At 39.1% G+C, this 22480-nt stretch overlaps 1 long non-coding RNA gene across 1 annotated transcript; it reads left to right on the top strand.

Moving 5' to 3' along the window:
• The first annotated feature begins 2182 nt into the window (after positions 1–2182).
• Positions 2183–21534, top strand: LOC128079379 (uncharacterized). The gene is made up of 4 exons (XR_008206087.1): positions 2183–2552; positions 15650–15732; positions 20039–20077; positions 21433–21534. It is a non-coding gene; the product is annotated as an uncharacterized LOC128079379 (long non-coding RNA).
• The last annotated feature ends 946 nt before the right edge of the window (positions 21535–22480 follow it).

Below are 22480 nucleotides of genomic sequence, written 5' to 3'. Positions count from 1 at the left end.
TCAAACTGATTTGTAGAGTAGATTCATATATATTCAAAATTCAGGTTGGGCTGTTATGTGGAGAAGAAAGAACTTCAAGGTAACATTCAACTTTAATACATTCAGTGAGCTGAAAGATTTGTTTTATATATATATATATATTTACACACACACACATATATATATATATGATACATATAAACTATCTTTGTAAAAAAGAAAAACAAAAAATATGCAAGTGCAATAATTTAAAGAGGTCTTAACTTTGCATTTATAAATTATAAATACTGTACATGGTGTGTAATTTTTTTCATGTATTCATTTGCAGTCTTTGTATTTAAAAACAAACCTAAACCTTTACTATTACGTTTGTACAATAGAACAGTAAGCATTTATTATGATATAGTTAAGTTGTAAATAAATCACAAACCAAACAGCCAGTACATATGCATATATGGGTGTCCTATTGTGAAACCTGTTTTTGCTTTTACTGCTGACTTTAGCACAGCAAGACTACTTCTGTGGATATGTAATTATACATATAAATATATGTATGATACATAAAATATATTTAGAAATGTTCATAATTTTAATGGATATATCTATACATATTCTTTGGTGTGAATATTACTGAATACAGAGTTTTTTTTTAATATTATTTTTCATGTTTATTTTGGCTATTATTGGGAATGGAAGTGAGGTATGGGAAGTGTGTGTGTGTATGTGTGTGTGTGTATGCACACGTTTGATTTGGAGGAAACCACAGGAGAAATGCAATCAAAACATAATGGAGTCCTTTAACAAGGCGGTGTCTGCTTTTTTCCTGTAATTGCAGTTCACTGCTTATGGTATGTTTTTCCAATATAAATCCATTGTTTTTATATGTTATCACCTATTGTGAGTTTACACTGCCATAAAGAGATTCACTTTCCCGTATGCCCTCCTACTGCAAGAGAGTTAACCTTGCTGTTGATATACTTTCACACAGATCCTTGCCTTGCTACTGCCAAATGAACACATAGCTAATAAAGAATCATTGACTGCCTTCTGGGAATTATGCAGAAACTGAGATGCTGAATTAACAAAAAATAATCTTTTCCCCAGGTTTACAGGATATAGGGCTTTGACAATAGGCAATATCTTGAAAATATAAGTTAAGTTCAAGGAATCATAGCACAATGTTATGAAAAATGCTGTGGCAAATACTTTTAAAATAGGTGTGCAGAAATAAGAGAAAGAATCTTACGTGTTTATCTATCTGGTACATTCATTTCCTTCAAAAATCTCTTGCAAAGTTCATGCTCAGTAAGCAGAGCATTCAACATTTATAGCTCTTGAAGTAGTCTTATTCTTAAAGAGTGTACGTGACAATTTCATTCTCGGTGACGGACACTGTGCTTGGGATAGAGGCTCCAGCCTGAGCTCACACTCTTAATCTCAGAACAGACTCTAAATGTTCCTGGTCTTCCTTCTCACTGAAGGAACTTGGAACACTGAGAGCACAGCTCAGCCAGTAAGATGATTCCAGAGAGACTGTTTAACTACTGCCTGTTAGTGTCAATGAGTCTAACAAAATATTCCTTGGTTTGCATTATTGTGACTTACACTTCCACAGAGCTCTGCTGTATGTGATGGGAAGGCTAACTCTTGTGAAGAAGAAACTACAATGATTTAATGCATTTGTTAGGGATTATTCATTTGAATTTAAACTTCATAAATACTTTTGGAGGAGGACAGGCACTACAGTAGGAGTGTTTTCTATGAAAGCTACTAGTTGGGGCTTTCCCACCTATTTCTGTGATGTTGGCAAGAAACTGTCGGCTGAAGTCAATTCCTTTCTGGTCAAGCTTCTCAAACTGATGGCAGTCAATCAGATGCTTTTTCATATTTTTCCACTTGTCACACAGATGGCTCACAGCAGAGCATGGGTGCTTTGCCAGTGATGGCCACTGCACTTCCTCTAATGTTTTAGGTCTTTTGTTATTGAAAGCATCATCAGAGAGTTATAAAAACAATCCCTGAATATTTTACCTTGTAATATTGCAAAAATTTAAATGAAAAAGTACCCCAGCTGAAGCTCAGGGATACTTGAGGAGGGACTAGTTGTTCCAGTGAGCTGTGAATCAGACTCCACTGTAAGTATTCAAGCACTCTGTAAGGTATTTATGCTCATTTGAGTCAATTGTATTGGCCAGTGGCTTCAATGGGTTTCACCTGATCAGCATGTGCTGGAGATTACTTCATTGCACTTATTTTGCTGAAAGCAAGTACTGGAGGCAATTTCCTTTTCCTCAAGAAGAAGAAATGGTCTTCTTGAAAATTACAAATTAGACAATCTTCAGATTAGAGAGAAAGGTTTTTTTCCAAGTGTTTCAGTTCATAGTTCTGTATGAAATGCTACCCGTGTGACAAGAATTGTTTACAGAGATGAAGATCTTTGTCCCTGGGTCAAGGGTGTTAGGAAAAAATGTGTCGGAGGATAACCAACATGTATGTTAGGCTCATTTAGATCTCTTGCAAGGGGAGAAATGATCACATTGGGCAGTATCTTTGTGAAGAATGAGTTGTACCAGGTAAAGATTTCTTTTTTTTTTTTTTTCTGCTTCACTGTGTAGTCTGTTAATATTCAGTTGAGCTTCGTATTTTTTACAGCAACACAAATCCTGAGAGTACAGGTGAGAATATGTTTGTAGAGCTGGTTTTTTTTTTTGTTGTTGCTGTTGTTTTCTTTTCTTTTCTTTTCTTTTCTTTTCTTTTCTTTTCTTTTCTTTTCTTTTCTTTTCTTTTCTTTTCTTTTCTTTTCTTTTCTTTTCTTTTCTTTTCTTTTCTTTTCTTTTCTTTTCTTTTCTTTTCTTTTCTTTTCCTTTCTTTTCCTTTCTTTTCCTTTCTTTTCTTTTCTTTTCTTTTCTTTTCTTTTCTTTTCTTTTCTTTTCTTTTCTTTTCTTTTCTTTTCTTTTCTTTTCTTTTCCTGCCTTTATTCTGGTTAGAGAAGCAATGTAAGTTCACAATAAATGCATACAGAAGTGAAAAAAAATAGATACTTTAGAATCACAAACATGGTAGAACTAAAGTTTCTAAGGAATAAATATCTTTTTTCATGTTGGTTTTTGTTGGAATGCCTACAAACTAGCACACAAAAATCAGAATGATTCCTTTGTGGAAGCTGTCTTCCATGGTATTTTTTTTTCCTGCATCGCTATCTTTATTGCTACAAAGGGATCAGAGGGAACTGCCTCAGTGTTCAGAGGTAGTTGCAATTCTAGTCAGTGAGGCATCAGATGAAACCTTTTTCTATCCCACACCGTGAATCCTTGGATCACCAGCCCCAGAAAAGCAAGATGTTCTTTACTGCAGATTTTAAAGAGCATTTCATACGTAAAATTAGCATCCTGTGAGAGATTTGCACATTTTCTATTTGAAAGCTTCTAAGTTAACTCTTTGAAATGAGTAGATAGAATCTGCTGATAAGGTTGACAAGTTTCTCATCTGTTGCTTTCTTTTCCCTCCTGCTCTTTTGTCCTATAAATTTACTTTTGTGTTGGAGCAATTTATTTTTTTTTTTCTTTTTCTTTGACCTTAGAGGATTTCGTGAGTAAAACAGACCACCATCTCTGTAGCTTTTTCTACACGCTTTACCTCTTGGTCTTAATTCCCAGTGATCAAAAAATAAAAGTGTAAAGCTGTTTTGCTATGTTTTAGAGGTTTATGTAAACTGCAGACTATGTATCAAATAATTAATGGGTTGGAATTACAAAGAGGAGATCTCAAACCTCAGTTGCTCTCAGCTCTGACCATAAGTTTGTCTGCAGTATTGCACACCTTCAAAGCTCTGGAATGAAGTCAATGCTGAGGCATGTCAGGGTAAGGTGAGGGCAGAACTAAACTGACGATAAACTCTACCTGTAGAGAAAGTGTTGCTCACTGACAGACTTGCCTAAAATCAGGAGGCAAATTTGAAGTCTCAGCTCCTCAGTGTCTCTGCACTGTTTTACCCTGAATTGCATAAGGACTTTGTACGGAATCACCACCCTCATAGCAGCGTTGTGTAAGGCTTACCACGTGAAGAACTTTTTGTGCGCTTTGGAAAGTGTCTCTATTCAGAGACAAAATGTATCTGGCTGGGTGTCCTGCTGCTTTTCTTTTGAAATTGAAGGTGGATACTTTGTCCCTGGAGACGTTTAAGGTCGAGCTAAATGGGGCTTCGAGCAACCTGACCTAGCTGTAAGGTGTCCCTGTTCAGACCAGGAGGCTTTTTGCATTTGCAATTTCTTTAACCAAATTGCTGTAGTTTGTTAATCCTGTACTGCCCTTCTCACAAATGCTGCCGTTTGTCCATTTTTTGTGTCTTGCTCCTTTTCTCTGTGTCTTATGGTGGCAGTAAACTCGAGCAGAGTTCACAGAATTTTGTTTGAGTTTCCATTTCTATTTGATATTTAATCTTGACCTGACAAAATGATTTTGACACTAGGTGGAGAATTCCTCCTCCCTGGGAACATTAATGCTATGGGAATTTCCTTGGTAAACAAAAAGTAGTTCTTCACGTTCTTCCAATTGGAACCTGTACCGAGAGGAAATCTGTGTAATTTTTTTCATTTAAGTCAATATTGTTAAGTTGATACAAATCACGCCATAGGAAGGATGGAGTGGAACATGATTTCTGTTGTGAAAAGCTGTGTGTCAATGATTTTTCACTAATGGTGTCACTGTGATTTAGCAACAACTTCACATTTTAAATGAGGTCCCCAACTTATTAACCATAGGGAAACCAGGAAAGGTACCATTGTTTTTTTATCTTGTAACAAGTCTCACACAGTTACAGCAGCTCACTTTTTTGGCACTGGTTGTTCAGAGCAATCTAACCCAGAAACCATTCTGCACTTTTTTCACTGCATTAATTGGACCAGAGGGTGCTCAGTGTAAGTAGAAAGAGTCCTCTCAGCTTGATAAGAAGGTGGTAAGTACCACTGTTAAGGCAATCTCTGTCAATAACTGGAATAACAAGCAGTAGGCACTCAACCAATTACAATCTGTGCAGAAAAGAATTTTGGACTAGAGTCTGGTCTTACTTATCTGCTCCTAGTGACATTATGTGATGAAATCCACATTTCACTGATGTGAAAGCCTACCTTAAGGGCCTGAGCCTGGACAGTGATACTATATAGTTATTCTTTTGAGCCCCTGGGGGTAATGAAACAGGAGTTCCTAATGGTTGCCCTATTATTCCTGAGTTTTAAATATTAGGTGAGGTTACTCTGCTATTATTATCCTTATTTGAAATTTTCTCCTGTTTGCTGTTATAACCTTTCTCATGCAATGTTTTGGCTGTGATATTTTGTAGAAGCTGACCAACAGAAAAAAAAGTTATGGGATGGACCACAGTCTTCTCTCCAAACAGCCACTGCTTTTATAACAAAACATTTTTTAAGTTTTGAGACTGAACCCCTCTGAATTTTGGATGAGAACAAAAGCTTAATGTGATAAGAATGAAGGTGACAGGGAGGAGGTTGCACTTGACATTACTAGAAAACTGCCTAATATATCAGACTGTGTTTTACACTTTGTGCTTTGACTTTAGAAACGTGGTAAAAGAGTCAGATATATGGAAACCCCACTTGCTGTATGAATGCCATACTAGTGTTTATTTTTGGCATTCCCAATACACAACGTAAAGAAAGCAACTTGCCTGTGCTACCTCAGAGCAAGTCTGGGTTTACCTTATTTGCTTTTCTTCTGTTGTTGTTTAAAAATAATGTAGATACGTTTTACCACTATCTGCAGCAGGGAAAAATACTTTGTAACAGATGAGTCTGGGTTTGTGAAACTGCAGCAGTGCTTTGGACTGCCTATGGGTTGTATTTCTGGAAAGTGTTATTATGAAACTGGGATGGGAAAAAAACAAGTAGTGCATTTAAAAAAAAAAAAAAATTAGATATTGATTTATTAGTGACTTCTAGTTTTGTTTAATAACTTAAGTTTTGAAACTGTCTTAAATCTAATCCTGGAGTCTGCTGGTACCAGTATCAGCCTTTCTGGTAGTACCAATGAACCCGACTGCTGAATAGCTGCTGTAGCTGTGATGGTGTCCCCATATCTGGTTAAAAGTTTCTGATGAGTAGACTGTACTCTGGAAGCTCTGTTTTGCGTTGTATAAAGACTGCACTGCACAGCAGACACATCTGAACTATCCCAGTCCTATGGTAAGACTTTGTCAGCCATCTGCTCTCTCACGTCTCGTTCTTACAGTGTTCAACTCTGTCCCAGTCCATACAGAAATGGAATCTGGAACGTTACTGTATTTGTGGTCAAAAAGTCTTGCTGACTCCTTAGATGAGAGTCTTAGATGAGGAATGAGGACAACTGTGAATGCCTAAATCACCAGAGTGCAGTAGCATTTTTGAATTCCAAAAGTAGAGATGCCATCTGTAGTAATTGCCAGTGACCTCAGAAGACCTGGTCTAGTATCATGGGTGCTGTTTGCCCCCATTTCCAGCTTTTGAGCTTGCCTTCGGTGCAGATACTTGCTGAGTCTTCTCGTGCCAATACACGTGGCTCAGGCTGCATGTCTGGCTCAGCACAGCACCCATCCTATTTTTGTGCTGGAGAAAACTGGCACATCCCTCCTGTGCCCCATGGGGCTGTCCCTGGGGTGGCAAATGCAACTGCCTATGCAGACTTCAAGCTGCTCCATTGACCTAAGCACAAGGTTGCTTCAACAATCTGCTGCACAGCAGGGCTTTTGGGTCCCTTCCAAGGCTTTCAGAACAAATGCATATGGTCCTCAGACAGACCCCCCGCCCTCTGATTGATTCTGTCTTTTTATGCGATAACAATGTGAAATTAAAGTAAATGAAGACTATTATTGCGACAAAGCATGCAACAACCATAAAATATTTGCATTTCAGGGCATTTGAGGGGAAAGATAATAGCCATTAAACTTGTAGCAATAGATCCAATTTCTTGGCAGTTTTTTCTGTTGTACATTGCAAACGAGAGTCCTGCTGTATTACTGTCAGTAATAGAAGGAATGCTGCAGCTTTTTTTCAACTTGCACTAACACGGTTTAGGAGCGGTATCTCAGGGGTAAGAGAGGCTGTGCAGCTTGGCACCTGCATGTTTCAATAATAGCAAGGCTGTACTAACTTTGCCAAATTTGTGGTCACTGTACATAGGAATGATAGATGGAAATGAACACTACTGGGTACAGATTGGAGGATTCACATTTTTCTAAACTATGTTTTGATTCAACTCCTTTGTGCCTCCTGCGCATGAGCCAGAGAGCCTTTGAAAGGAGAAACTCATGTTCTGTGTGCCAGCCTATAGAATGGCTGCCAGCCTAAGGACATCCCTCTGGGTCAAGCAGACCCAGATGCTATGTTTGATGCTTATTAAAATGCTTGTCATCTCATTTGTCAGGGATCAGACACACAACTGGAGATTAAAAAAAAAACACAAAACTCAAGCTTTTGGAGAAGTGGATTGCACTATGTATGCTTGTAGAATTAATATACAGACATTGGTATTTTTTATTTTTGTTTTAATTCTTCCTTTCTACCTGCTCTGGGAACAGGATGTGATGTTCAAGCTAATGGATGTGTGGTAGGACACCGTGGTGTGAAGATGGGGCCTTGCACATGATTATTAAGACTGGCCATGTGCCTGCTGTTTATTGCCAGGGAGAGTCTTCCACCTTTTTTTCTCATGATCTTTCACTGGATTTTCTTCATCATTTTCTTCATCAACAACTTTGTGCAGGTTTGGATTCTAGTCTGATTCTCATGGAGGCTCACACTGACTGTGATTTTGCTAGATATTGTGCTCTTTAACATTTTCTATCATTTTTTCCTTCACTTTTTTCCACAGACCATTTCCCACATGGTTTTGCACCTCTGATGTAGTCTCACAAACTCATCTGCAGCCTGTATCCCACGTGACAGGTCCTTCTGGAGCACTTTATCTCACATCATTGAGTTTCTGGAAAGTTTGTGTTTCGACTTCATCCCATGTCCTGATCTCTGGCTAGATACTTGTGCATCTGTGAGAGGATGTGGGAATGCAGCTTTGCTGGATGAGGCCTTCCTTGATTCTTCAAATTGCACCCAAAACCTCATCTCAGTACAAGGTTAAAAGACTTCAGTCCTTAAATGCTCAGCAAAGCAGAGCAAGGAGCCTTCTTTCCTTAAAAGGCTGAAGTATTTTTGATAAACAATGTACTCAGTGATCTAAAGACACTCCCTCAGACAAGGCGGTGACGGTTTTTTCACAGATCAACCAGTGTGAGGACAAAGGAATACTTACCACAGGGATGGATGTAAGGTCTTAGTGCATCAGCACACCAGCCCCACCATCTTGTTAGAAATGGACACCAGCAAGCAGGAGGGTGCCCACCTCCTGCCCACCAGGGGGCACTCGGTGCTGGGTGCCTAACCTTTGCTGTAGCCCTGCTGCTCAGTGGCCTTGTACTGGGCCTGCTTTGTCACATCATTTTTTTTTAATTATTTTTTTAATATAATGAAGTGAACGGAGACAACTGAGGGAATGGGGAGGAGAAGGGACAGAGGATAAGTGAAGAGGAAAGGAGTCCGCCTCATGTTCTGCTGGCAAATATATCTCTCTGCCTCCCCCAGAATGTATTGAGAGGTAAAACGTATTTAATGTCTTAACATCTCTTCAACTCTGCAAGTGCCAATTACCTTTTTTTTTTTTTTTTAATTGTTTTTTTTTGTTTGTTTGGTTTTTTTTGCTTTCACATGGTCTATATATAAAGCTGTAAGTATATCTAGCTAAATTCAGAGAAGCTGTTTTCAACCTGTGTTTAGCACTGAAGTGGGCTGGCTCTATTTTAGGAGTGAAGAAGCATTTGCATGCCTGAAATCCTGTCCAAATCTTTCCAACTTTTCAGTTGGTCTAATAAAAGAGATTGCCTCTTCCTACAGCCCTTGTCTTGCTTACGTCTTTCTGACACTGTGACTACAGTAACACTTCTTTCCTATTGCTTCTCTGCCACCTGCAGTACATAGCATGAATGCACAGACAATGTGGGGAGGCATACTGGGGTATTCCCTGACTTTTCATTTGCTTGCTTAACAGAAGAATTTGGCGTAGAAGGGATATCTGAAAGTCTATCACTCAGTTCTTCTGCCACACTGAACTAAGTCATTTAGATCAGATCCTCAGAACCTTATCCTGGAAGCCCTCCCAGTAATGGAGATTTTATAGGCTGCTCTTCCATGCTAAGCCATTCTTCCTCTGAAGAGTTTTTTCCTTACATCCAAACTGTTTCTACCTTGCTTCAACATGTAGTTGTGGCCCCTTGTGCTCCCTCTACAAACCTCCGAGAAGGAGCTCTTGTTTCTCTTCCTCTTGAGATGGGGGGAGACTGCAACTTTTTTCTTGTCTGCTCTTATTAGTTTCATCCCTGGTCTATACAAAACAAATTTCTTCTGGCATGCCCCATGATCCAGTGTCTTGGCAATCTCAGAGCTCCTCTGCCAGACTGTAGTTTGCTACATGGCCCAAGACAGAGCGTTGCCAGTGAAGAATAGAAGGGAGTAAGCAATTTCTATGTCTTCTCTCCTTGCACTTGCAGGAAAAATAGGCTCTAGAGTGCTAATCTTTGTTATCTGGTCCTTGCTGTAGTCAATAAGGAGACAAGATAGACAATTCTTGTTCCAGGACCAGTCAAGAAAACACTTTGATTACAAACAGCTGTCTTTCTTTTGCTTCATGCCTCACACTGGATTGTGCCTCACCTCCCATCCACTAAGACCTTAAAGCTTCAGCCTAAAAAAGGACTGAAAGGCTGTTTTTGTGTCAAGGTTTTGAGAGTACAGTGATCTGCCCACAGAGGAAAGGAAGGGACAGCATCTGAGCATGAAATTATAGCACTGCAACTTCAGACTTCTCTTCAGGACCGTGTCAGGTCATATTCTGGATGGGAGAGCACAAACAGTCTCCTTTTCTGCCCCATAGCTAACCAATGTATATTTCTAGAATAAAACCCCATAGGAGGGTTTTGTATGCCTCTAAAGAAAGGAAAGAAGAGCCAATATAATCAGTTAAGCAGATCCATCTGAGTAGCAGCTGCCACTGCTTCTCCTTTACTCAACGTTCTGCAATATACTCTTTTTTTCTCTCACATGTTTTGTGAAAAAATCATGACCTTATTATCATGTTCATTTACATCCTTCCAGAACAAATCAAGTACAGTAACAATGAAACAGTTTTGAAATTAGAAGTGATGATTAAAAAAGAAAAGAATGAAGTAGTGAGACAATTAACTGATTTCTTTTTCCCCACTCCTTCCTGCCTGCATCATGTTATTGGAGGAACAACATGGTCTGCCTTATTAGATATCAGTTTTCAAAACTTATTCTGTACTACGAAAAATGTATGCTTTCTCCTACTTCTTCCTAGCGTTCCCTCTTCCAGTAAGCCAATCCCATGTACATTTATTGCTCCTTGCTATTTAAATTGAGGCTCTGACTGCATCACACTTAAATACAAGCTTCAAATATGACTTAACAGCAAGGGAATTCTGTGGGTTATCGTGTTGTCTTAGATGATTGGTCAGGATTTGATGTTATGGTTGAGAGTATGAGTTCCTAGGTATATTTTCCTGGGCAGTAAAAGCAGCCAGTGTCACCTCTTGGTCACCCCAGGCTGACTGCTTCCGCTTATTTTGGAACAGGGAAAGATAAGGCATTCTCTATAACACTGCAGACATTTCACTTGTAAAATCTTTGCAGTCATGCTATAAGCTTGTTTTCCACTCTGTTTTCCTTCTTCAAGTCTCCTCTTGAGGCTAATTTAAATTCCTCTGCATGCATATTTTTCTTCCCAGTGATGGTTTCAAATCATTCTCTTCTGGGATCCTTCAGGTCCTTTATTGAAGAGCAAAGCTGGGTCCAGAATTTGGCTAAAGCTTCCTCTATGCTGGGCACACTGATAGAAGTATTTCTGACATCACTGCCTTAAATATTGGACTGTACACTCCAAAATGGCCTTTGTCTTTTACACTGCGCTGATGTTGTTGACTGCTGTTGATCTTAACATCCCACTGTATTCCCTAGATATTTTCTGAATTATTTTCCATGGAGCCAGCTGTTGCTGGCTGCTGGACAGCTGATTCTTTCTGCACATACTGAGGTTCATCCAGCTGTTCTCAGAATTTCTCCAATTTATCAAGAACAAGTTCAGTTTCAATCCTGCCTCTAAAACTATCTTCAACACTTTCCATTTCATGTCATTTGCAGGTTTAACAAGGGTGCTGTGTGTTCCGTCATCCACAGTATAAATACAAATGCTGGGAAAATTAGGTCCTGATTCAGGATGAGTCTTCATAGAATGCTGTTGCTACCTCTTCCATTTGGACATGCCACATTTTAAATTCCTCTTTTAATATAATTTTACAGGTTTTGTTGTTGATTTTTTGCATCCAGGCTACCCTATGCATATCCAGACTTTTTTTTGTGTGTGCACTTGCTTATAAGAATTCTGTAAAAGAAAATTCAAAAACCTAAGCAAAGTCCAAATATGCAGCTGCTTCTATGCAGCTGTTTCTTCCCTTCACTAACACCCTTAAACCACTATGCTGGCTGTTATTCAGCTCGTTTTTCATTCGGGTACTTAGAACATATTTATTTTTCTAGGATGTTTTTTCCTTTTGAAGTTACTGAGCTTTTACTCCTCTGTCCTTTCCCCACTTTAAAGGATAGAGCCTGTACTTAGGCTTTTCCCCTCATCTGTCCTCAGATGTCCTTCTCAAAAGTAACTGCTAATGTGTATGAAACTGTTTCAGGCAGTTTTTCACATATGTCAGACAGATGTTCATCAGGTTCAGCCAAGTTAGCAAGACATCATTCTAAGTACTGCCCAAAAAACTCATTCAGGCTATACATTTTTTAACATTTATTTATGCTTCTCTCACTGATGTTACCTGTACCAGCCACCTTCACACCTTTTCAGTGATGAGTGAAGGAAAAAAATCTGACTTTTGCATTTCTGCTCTCCCCCACCCTGTTCCTTACTGGGTTTCTTTGCTTTACATATCAGTGTTAATGCATTTAACTTATGGTGTCTTGAGTTGAGTAGTGTGCTGCCCATGGACAGAGAGGAGGGAGCCAAGAGGGACTGAGAGGAACCTCTTATTGCTAACGTAGATTGCCACAGTTTTGAGGAGGTGAAGTGGCTTGTGCTAGGTAGAAAAAAAGGAGAGCTACTTGAAAACATTTGCTCATAGGCTGTAGTGAACAATGAACAAATGTTAGAATGTGGCATGTAATGCAAATGCTCCACTGTGTTTCTCATCAGCTTTCTCATGGGTGGCAAGCAGGTTTGGAGATTGGATTGTCCAGATCAGACTATATCCCTACCCTGAACTTCTTCCAAGATCCAGAGTCTTTCATATACCATATGAGTGTATGCTATGGTGTTCAGCCATTTTACGATCTTGTACAGCTTCCCGAGGTATGGAGAGATGTTCAGAGGACCAGCTTGCACCTTGATTGTGTAAGGGTCTTATATCTCAATGCAGCATTGTGAAGTCATCTTGTTTTCCTCCAAATTTCTGTCCCTTTGTAGACAGCTCACAGACTTCTTGTCCTTCTAAATCTGCTTCTGTGGGCCTCATCCCTCAGGGGACTAAAATCCTGCAGGATCACAGTATCTGTGTATGCAAGGTTAAATAGTAATACACTAGAGTACAAAGTTGACTTTTTTATTAGGTTACTCTAAACCATTACTGAGTTACAAAACGTTTTCACTGTTTAATGGTGATCTCATGCCTTAATTATTGAGATAGCAGGTGGAATGATGAGCCTATCTTACAAAACTGAGTTTATACATATAAAATATGCAGCAAGCTTGGTTTTTTCATTAGGAAGGCCAAGAGGAACTGCTGTATTTCTCTCTATGAAATTCATTAATGACTAGATGACAGGAGAAGAACACTTGAAAGTAAAGAAATTGTCATAAGATTAGCATATAACAAAATATAATCTGTCAATCCAACAACATTATACTTAAAATTAGAAGACTAAATGTATGAAGTAACATGCTAATGAGAATGTTGAGAATTTCTTAAAGGGATTATTTGGCATGTATTAAAAAGGCAACAGTCTTTGGCCCAGTGTTGATGAGCAGGCAGAATATGCTACTTCTTGAGCAGCAGAATTCATGGAAAGGCCTGAAGAAAAAAAATCAGACTCATACCAAGAAGTGTATGAGGGCTCAGCAGGAATCTTCCCATATGTCCTGGTCTGTCTTATTATTTGTATGTTGCTATGGATAAAAAAGGATCTTGCCCAAGTCTGTATAAAATACTCTGTTAAAGAACAAGAAAGTTATAATCCATGTTGAACGTTTGTTACTGTCTGAAGCTTTTCCTTTTTCAAGTGTATTTTGTCTGTTCTCTTTCCTCTAAGCATGTTCCATTTCATCATGGAAAAAAATGGTGAAGTGAGAAGCCTGGCTCATCTCTTAGTGTGGAAATGGCCTGCAGAACAGATGTTAAACTTTATACCTCAGGACATGTAAATTATAACAGAGAAAATAAAGCAGGGATAATGATACTCCACCAGGAAACAAACTAGATTCATGACAGAAAGAAATCAATTCACAGCTGAAAATGAGGGAGGAAGGAAGATGAAAATTTGTTTTGGTAACTTTTCTTCCAGCACCCTTCCACTTCCAATACAGGCTGAATTTCCTTCTCCAGCAGCAGCCAACCATAGCCATCTGTGACTAGTGCTGGTTTCTCAGCAGATACAATTTCTCCATTGGAAATGTTAAAGTTGAAAGAACTTAAAAAGAAAGCAGATGAGGGAGCTGACCTTTTGAAAAGAGATGAGTTAAATGTGTCAGAGATTATGGTTCTGAAAACAAAAGAGTTAAGAACAGGAGATAGCGTGTTGATGAGCTTGCCAAAAAAGAATAGCAGTTCATAGCTGCTTCTTTGGCTGATGTAACTAAACTGATTGGTTTAACAAGTTCATACATTTCTGGAAGGAATTCACAGCAAAGCACGTATTGTTACAGAGTGATTTCACAGGGAGCTCAGTATCCGAGAAGAACGGAAGGAAACTGGAAAAGTTAAGAGATGAAAAAGTAAATATTGCAATATCTTCCTAGTAGGATTGGTTAATTTTATTTCAGGAAAATGGATTGGAAACTGGAAAGCTCTGAGGCAAAGTCTTCCTCAGTGCAGTTGCTGTGTGCTCTAAAATTTTGAGCCCCTAACTGTACCTCCACTGTTTTCCCTTTCCTCTGTTATCTTGTGGAAATGTTATGCTATGTATTTCTTAAAGCAGGATATTACAGCCTAGTGATCTGTATCAGAAAAATCACTTTGTTAGCAGCACTACCTTTTATCTAGCATCACATTCAAGATAAACTGTAAAAAAGGTACCTGTGTATTCTTTAGACTGTCATTAGGTACACACAATTACTGTACTTTGGCTGCCTCTCATGTTAAGTGAGATGGAGGAACGAATTGGGCGAGTCAGGCACCTGCAGAAGTTGCTGAAGTTGCTCCCCTGGGGCAACCACTAGTAGCCTCATCAGTACCCGAGGGCCAAATGCCAGAATGAGAGTGAGATATAGGAGTCACAGAGATGAAATGTAATGAAAGCCAGTAGGGGAAGGCAAACTGACACAAGGCTACTACGTGCAGGAGCTCTGTGTTCAGCTGGATTCTAGGAGGTATCACCTGCCCTGTGGTTAAGCAACTTGCCAAAAAAAGTTGGTTACATTCCATATCAATAAATTTTCCAGACGATATTTCTACTTTGCCTATAAGATGAGAAGCCAGGGAAAAGGGGTCGATGGATGGGGGAAAAACATTTAAGGCTTAGTGCTGTATTGTAGCAGGATAAAAGCTTCATCTTGTATTTTTTAAAACAGTTTTTCCCAGAAAACATTTTTCCCAGAAGCATTTTGAGTCAGTAAAATTTCTGTGAGATAATGTAACCATTGCAGTGAGGGCAATCTTTGGCCTTTATTCACTGGTCAAAAACTTCAATCAGCCTTGGCTTGAAACGAGGACGTTTACAAAGTAAAGTTACCACAGTCCTTAATTTCTCTACCTAGGAGGTTTGTTGTGAAGCAGCTAATTTTGAGAACAGTGCACTTTAAAGTGAGGCCTGCAGCACTCTATGGGAGAAGTTTCTGTGACACAGGAAGCAGTGTAGGCTTCCAAAGAGAATCTTCTCTCTCTCAGGTTTATTACTCAGAGCTGATAAGTAAAACCAGGAGATAATTAGTGTATGATGTTAACTCATGCATTTCTTAGCTAGGCATTCTCAGGTTAGATTTATATTATGTCTCCTTCAGCTAACCGTTGCTTTAAGGAACACAATATCTTCCAAGGGCTGCTTCTTCCAAACCTGGACGTGATCTGTTGCAGTCAGTTGAAAAAGACTAATTTATTCTTATGGAAAGGTTGGCTGTAAACATTTAAATGTGACATAACAATGAGTTGGTGCATAATGTAATAACTGTTTTCTGCCACACAAATCTGTGTCATCTTTGTTTTCTACTACTCTTTTTGATGATGAGTACCTCCTATCTTTTTCAACATGGACTTTCTTCTTACTGATGTTCAAAATACAGAATTCATACTATGAGTACAAACTTGGTCTGGATTTTCATGATATTTCTTAATGCATATTTTCAGGAGAAGTTACATGAATTTGAACAATTTGAACAAAGTAACGCATTCTGACAGTGACTGCTATCGAGCACTTTCTACACATGTAGGTATGTAGTTATTTATCTTGATGCTTATGTGGGAACTCTAGAAAATCTGTAGCAATGATCTCTCCATTTCAAGCATCCACAGGTTGTTGGGGAAATTTTTTGAAGATATATACAACAGCTCTCTTAATAATGGCGATATTCTGAAGGAAATTAAGGTAAGAAGTAATCCTAAGATTTGTCACAACATAAATGTACCTACTTAATTGCTGTCTCAAATGTGTTATCTCCGTCTGTCCTTTACTACCTTTTTTTTCCCTCAGTACAGTTGGTACATTTAGCCCTTTTTATCTGCAGTGAGAAAAGTGTTTCTCTTGGGTTTTTGTGTTCTTCAGAATACTCTTCACTGTCCACTTGTTCTTGTATTAAAATCAAGCATACCCACTTAGCATCATTTATTTTATTTTACTTACTCATTTATGGTCTCAAGAAGGATGGCTTCCTCATCTGTGCTCCTTCTCCCACTGTACAGTGGTAGATTTTTTTTTTTCCCCTGGAGAAGAACAGAGAATAGATGCACATACAGGGAGCTTGCAGGAATTTTTCTTCCCATATCACATGCAAGAAATATGGGATACAAATTTAACCTCCCCCTGGTAGGACAGTGTCAAGCACCCCTTCCTTTCCTGTGCCTCCCTTACCAATATTGTCTTGTCTTTGGCAAAGGAAAAGGTACCAGGAAAGATGTATCCCACCACAGATGAGGAGCACAGAGGGTACCATGAGCACTAACTTTCCCTACACAGTCCTCCTAGGCTTTCCTCCCACCCTGGCTGTGGCCAGGAACCATTTCAGCCTAGCTTGGACATGTCAGTCTCTTCTTTTGAATGCATCCTCTTTTTGTTTTCCCTACTCTAAAACTAGTTCCTTCCTCCCATGCTAGCTTTTAGGGCTGGTGTTCTCCACTGATTCTGAGCAGACCCTTTGGATTTGCTCTAAGGATTTTGCCCTAGTTATCCCATCTCTTTTGCACTGAGTCTGGAAAATTCTCTTTGGTATTGATAGTCTGTTGAAATAAAGATGAAAGATCATGATGAATGTGACACAGCTGACAGCAAAAGTGCATTGTCTAGCATAAATAACTTGTCACTCAGTGACATGGCAAAACACCTGAAAAAATGGTCAGAAAGCTTAGGGTCTGCATGAATCTGAGTTGTCACGTTGGCTGGTTGTGACATGAAACCAGCCAACATGTTTGTTGTCTGCAACAAACCTTTTAAGTATTTATAAGTGGCAAGACGTTCTTTGAGTAGCTCTAGAGACTACCAGTATTTTTTGGTTCATGTCTGGCCATGTTATCTCTTAGTCTCATGAGTAGCTCATTCATAAGTTTTCACCATAATTCAGTTTTACTAAAAGTGTAATTTCAAAAATGTTGCTAGAAGACATGTATTTAGCAAAGGAAATACGCACCTGCTTGACTTCACATTTTACTACTGTTTATGCATTCCTACAAGCTCTGGAGTCTCAGGTCAAAGGAATAGAAGCAAAGTCCCCAAAGGCTCAAAAAATACAGGCAGCAGATTGGCAAGAGATAGATATGTCAATATTGTCCTGGAGAGAAACAGAGAGTAAGTGTTGCAAATACTTTCAACAGCTCATTAGCAAATGTGGAGATGGGCTAGAGCAGCAGCAAGTAGATAGGGTTCTTAAAGTTTTTACAAAATTCACGGCTTGAATGGAACACCAAGGAATTAGACTCTTTCAGTTTTCTTAATATACATTTTTGAGATATACTTTTTTCTCTTTCATCCCAGTTACATGGCAATCCTGCTCCAAACTCAGATCTGGCTTGCTATGCTCAAGTATTGGAGTTTGCGGTTGTTTAATCCTAGAGCTCTAATCTTCAGTCTTGAAAACCATCCTGGCAGGGGATTTTACGTACCATCTTTCCTGTTCTTTCCAGCTGCACTATCTGACAACAGGCTGAAGAATTAGGAAATCTTTGTTTCTCTAAGCAGTCTATTGCCCATTTTATCTATCACTTTTTTGTGTAAACATTACTTTACCTAGACTAGGTAATTTAAGAAGTCCTTATGTCTTTGCAGTAGTTGTTTCCATATTATTAGTATACTGTATTTATTTGGTGCTTTCAAAATGTGATTTGGATGATTCTGCAGTTAAGATATAGTGTGAAAGAATTTTTTGTTCTCTAGTTTCTGGTGATGTAAAAAAAAGATAATAGTGGCCCAGTACTCTATGCGTGTACACTTACCTATATTGAGAGAATTCATTGTGGCACTGTGGGATAAAGTCAAACTGGCTGAATTTAAGATGATTGGGGCATAGCACGGAATGAATATTGAACATTCATATGCAGATTTTGTCTAGGCTATGGAAATTGACTTTTGTTCAAAATTTTATATTTTTTTAAAGATAATGGGGAAAACATGATATTTTGTCTTCTGCTAAAGGGCTGAAAGGGAACAACAGTAAATGTCTGAGAATGATCTAGTGGAGTTACTGAGAGATTTGACAGCTATGTGTAAAAATAAATAAATAAATAAACAAATTGAATACCCTAGAAGATCTCTCAGTTCTAAATAGTAACTTGTTTCCACAGAAGCATAGGAACTACCTCTATCCTAATGATAAAATTCAAGCTTTGGAAAAAAACCTGCCAATCAAAATCTGAAAAATTTGCATGCATCAGTTACTACTGGGGGCATAAGACCATTTTTTTCCTTTGCTTAGCATGGAATGTACAAGAAGGGAAACCACCCTTGGAGACAGGGTGGGTGAGCAGAGGAAGACTTTAATACATGTCTTCTTTTATAAATAACATTGTTGCTATGGATGTTAGAATATGTGATAGTATTTTGGAAATCTGATGAGGAGAAGTTAGAAAATTGAAGTATATGCAAACTAAACTTTTCGGTTGGGTTGTTGTGTAGAGTTAAGTCTCAGTGTGTGTGTGGTCTCTAAGTGGTCTCCACATTCACATGGCCCTTAAGTAACTCCAGAGATGATGACTCTACCAGCTCCCTGTACAGCGTATTCCATAGCCTAACTACTCTTTCCATGATAAAATTCTTCCTGATATCTAATCTAAACTTCTCTGGAGTAACTTGAGACTGTTGCCTAATGTCCTATCACTTGTCACCTGAGAAAAGAGGCCAATACCCTCCTCATCAAAATCTTCTTTCAGGAATTAATAGAGAATGGTGAGGTCTCCACTCAATCTCCTCTACTCCAGACTAAACAGCCCCAGTTCCCTCAGGTGCTCCTCATATGTCTTATTTTCTACTCCCTTCATGAACTTTGTTGTTCTTCTCTGTGTGTTTGAGCAAGAACACATCCCTGTAGTGAGGGGCCCAGAACTGAACACAGTACTTGAAGTGCGAGGCCTCAGCAGTGTGGATTACAGAGAGACAACTTTTCCCTAGGCCAGCAGACCATGTATTTCTGATAAAAGCTAGGATGCTGTTGACCTTCTTGGCCTCCTGGACACAGTGCTGAGATGTGTTCAGCTGGCTATTGACCAGCACCAGCGGTTTTCTGCTTGGCAGCTTTCCCAAGTGAAACCTTATTAAATGCTGTATAACTGGATATAGCCTATCAACTCAGCCTATCCAGAAACCTCTGCAGAGCCTTCTTGCTCTTAGGCAGATCAACAATCACCATGAAACTTAGTGTCATATTCATGGTTACTGAGTGTACACTTAATTCCCTCATCAGTGTTGTTGATAAGAATGTTCGAGAGAACTAGCCACAGTACTGAGCCTTGGGGAGTACTGCTGCTAATTTGTTACCAAGTGGATTTAATTAAGTTCAAAACAACTCTTAAGGCCTGGCCATTCATTCAGTTTTTAACCCAGCAAACAGTACGTCTCTTCAAGACTTAAGCTGCTGGTTTCTCCAGAAGGCTGTAAGATGCCTTGTTAGGTCCAAGCAAACAGTGTTCTCAGCCTTTCCCTTGGCCACTAAGTAGATCACCTTGCCATAGAATGAGGCAGGACCTGCCTTCCATAAACTCATGCTAAATGAGGCTGATCACTTGATTGTCCTGAATGTGGTCTGCTCAAGATGGTCTGCTCCATGACATTCCTTGGCCCTGAGGTCAGACTGAGAGGTCTGTAATCTGCAGGATCCCCCTTTCTGCTTCTCTTTTAAGTGTTGTCGTGTTTGCCAACCTCTAATAAACGGAGACCTCCCTGATTAGCCAGGATTATTGAAAGTTTGTTGATAAGCATTTCCACTAACTGTATGTGTAACAATCTTCATTCTACATAAGAACTATGTGGTCATACATCATTTTGCATATGGTCTTGAAAATATATTTGTGAACAAATGCTTTCTTTTGTTCTAGATTGACGGATGAATTGTAAATGGTGCTGTGAATAAGAAGGTAAGAGATAGGAAGGTTCTAAGTAAAGTAGAGATGAAATACTGTAAAAATTGTGGCGCAAAAGTGCTCTAAATGGTCAGAAAGAAAATATTACCCCAGCTGTTGAATTTGTTTCCTGTTAATATGATCAACGTTGGCTGACAGATATCAGCAGCCAAATATCTCATATTTCTTTTACTCTTAGCCTTATCTGCTGTAACTGGTGGATGTCAATGAGGGACCTTCCACCACTGGAGGAACCTAGAGAGCTGTCAGACCATTTCTATAAATGATTTTCTCTCTATGAAAGTCACAGCACTATGTTAAAGATGTCTCAAGGGATGGAAACCTTCAACTAGAAGTGTGATAAATGGATTTTATGCTTATCATGAGTAGGTTAAGCACTAAATCATGTGACTTCATAGTACTTCCTAAGCTTCTTTTCGGCTTTCACTGGATCACTCCTGGTTCCTTTTGTTACTCATACAGTTGTCCAGTCCCTTTTGGGTGCTTGCATTGTAGTTTGGTTCAGGAACTGTAATAAAGTTCACAGTCTGTTTATGTACTTCTTCAATAAAGCAATATATTTTGATAAGACCTTTGGCCAGTGGAATCAGGACCAGGATCTTTGAGTTAGTCGTAAGATAAAATACCTAATCAAGGATAGATGTGGGAGGGTGAAAAGAAGAAATGAAGGATGATGAACTAGGAAATTCTAAAAAATTGGGGTAGAGTACAGTATAACTAGTTAAAGATTTAAAGGCATACCATACCAATGTATTTGATAGTAGTTAGATCACAATATACCTGAGCTGAATACATCTGCTAAAAATCTGTACTCAAAATATTTTCTTCCGGAAAATGAGAACACACCAATTTACTATAATGTGACAAATACGGAAATATCTGCTTTAGCAGTGATATGATATGCATTTAAACCAGCCCAAATTCTTCCCTACCCCAACTATTTTCTTGCCAATGAATGTGCTTCTGGATGCAGCTGCCGTGAATATGTTTGTTCTTACAGCGTGCTACAGATTTTGAATTTCAAAGCTTAAGTGATTTCAGACAATCACTTAAAAACCCCATAAAATCAATCATTGGCTCTATGTCTTGTGCAGGTCTAATGAATAAGACAATCAGAACTGTCAAGGCCAAGGCATTTCAAAGGAAGTTTTTGGCATAAAATGAGGTAAAAGTCATTGAAACTATGGTGAACTTTTCTCTCCCTCTCTTCCCTACCATGTACTAATTTTGAAAGTACTTATTCAGTTAACCTCAAACTTCCTCTCCCCACCTTCCTCAATTACACACTGAGGAATCAAAACCAGCCAAGTCAGAAAGATTTGAATGTCTCTGTTATTTTTGTGTTACAGCTCTATTCAGAAGTCTTAGCCATGAAACTGAGACCCAGATTTACCAACAATTGCAGGCACTTCAAGGAAGAAGGCTCTGCAAATACCCTTTTCTTTTTGGTTTGGAAGGTGAGGTGCTAAGCAATCAAAAAATGTCTCTTGAAACGTAACTTGAAATGAGAACCTTATGATTTTCTCAAACTAAAAAATGGGGACTTCCTTTTTTTTCAATTGAATATTTTCCTTATCTTTTGTAAATATAAAGTCATTAATTGATTCTCTATAGGTAGCATTTCTGTAAAGCTCTTCCAGGACTGGTAGCCATTCTGGCCCACAGGAGGGATAATCTGTCTCTCATTTTCACTGATGTGTGTGAAAGGAAAGGTTTTTAGAGAAGCTAGCAGCTGTTAGCTCTGGGAATGGGAGAGACAGGAAGCATGGCAGGGTACGGTACTTTCCTCAAACAAGGCAACGCATCACTCAAGTCAGGTTCATGCTCTACTCTGCCTTGCTTTTCATCAAAGCTGTCAGCTCTCACTGAACTTATTGATTGCACACAGATAATGCACCGCAGACCAGAGAGAGGCAGAGGGAGCTGACTGCTTGGAGAGTAGGAAATTTAGGCATTCTGGGATCAAAACAGGCAGTCTTTAATTGTTGAAACACGCTCATTATGCAACACAGTATCCTAGACCTGAATCTAATAGCATGGCACAAAACGATTAGACTGCAAGCTTGCCTAATGAGCTATGGGGTACTTTGAAAGCCCCTGCCAGCTCCAGGGCAGTCTGTGATTCACAAGGGTTTTCGATCTGCTCACTGCACCAGTCAGACAAGCCAGGCCACACCATTAGGAGATCTCACACAATAGGGAAGCAAGTTGTTCCACTTCTCCTCCATAGTTCTTTTGCCAGTGTCTTCCTTCCCCCCTCCTTTCTCCTCCGTTCAACTGTAGAGCCTTAGAGGCGTCACCCCTCACCCTAACACCTTTCCTATTTTTCACTGCTTCTTCTTTCAGATGAACACCAGTAGGTAAATAAAAGTATGGGGGCCACATGAAAGTGTCACC

Source organism: Tympanuchus pallidicinctus, unplaced genomic scaffold (assembly GCF_026119805.1).
Source record: "Tympanuchus pallidicinctus isolate F22 unplaced genomic scaffold, pur_lepc_1.0 scaffold1, whole genome shotgun sequence".
NCBI classification, from domain to species: Eukaryota; Metazoa; Chordata; class Aves; order Galliformes; family Phasianidae; genus Tympanuchus; species Tympanuchus pallidicinctus.
This window is presented reverse-complemented; position numbering and strand designations above follow the sequence as displayed.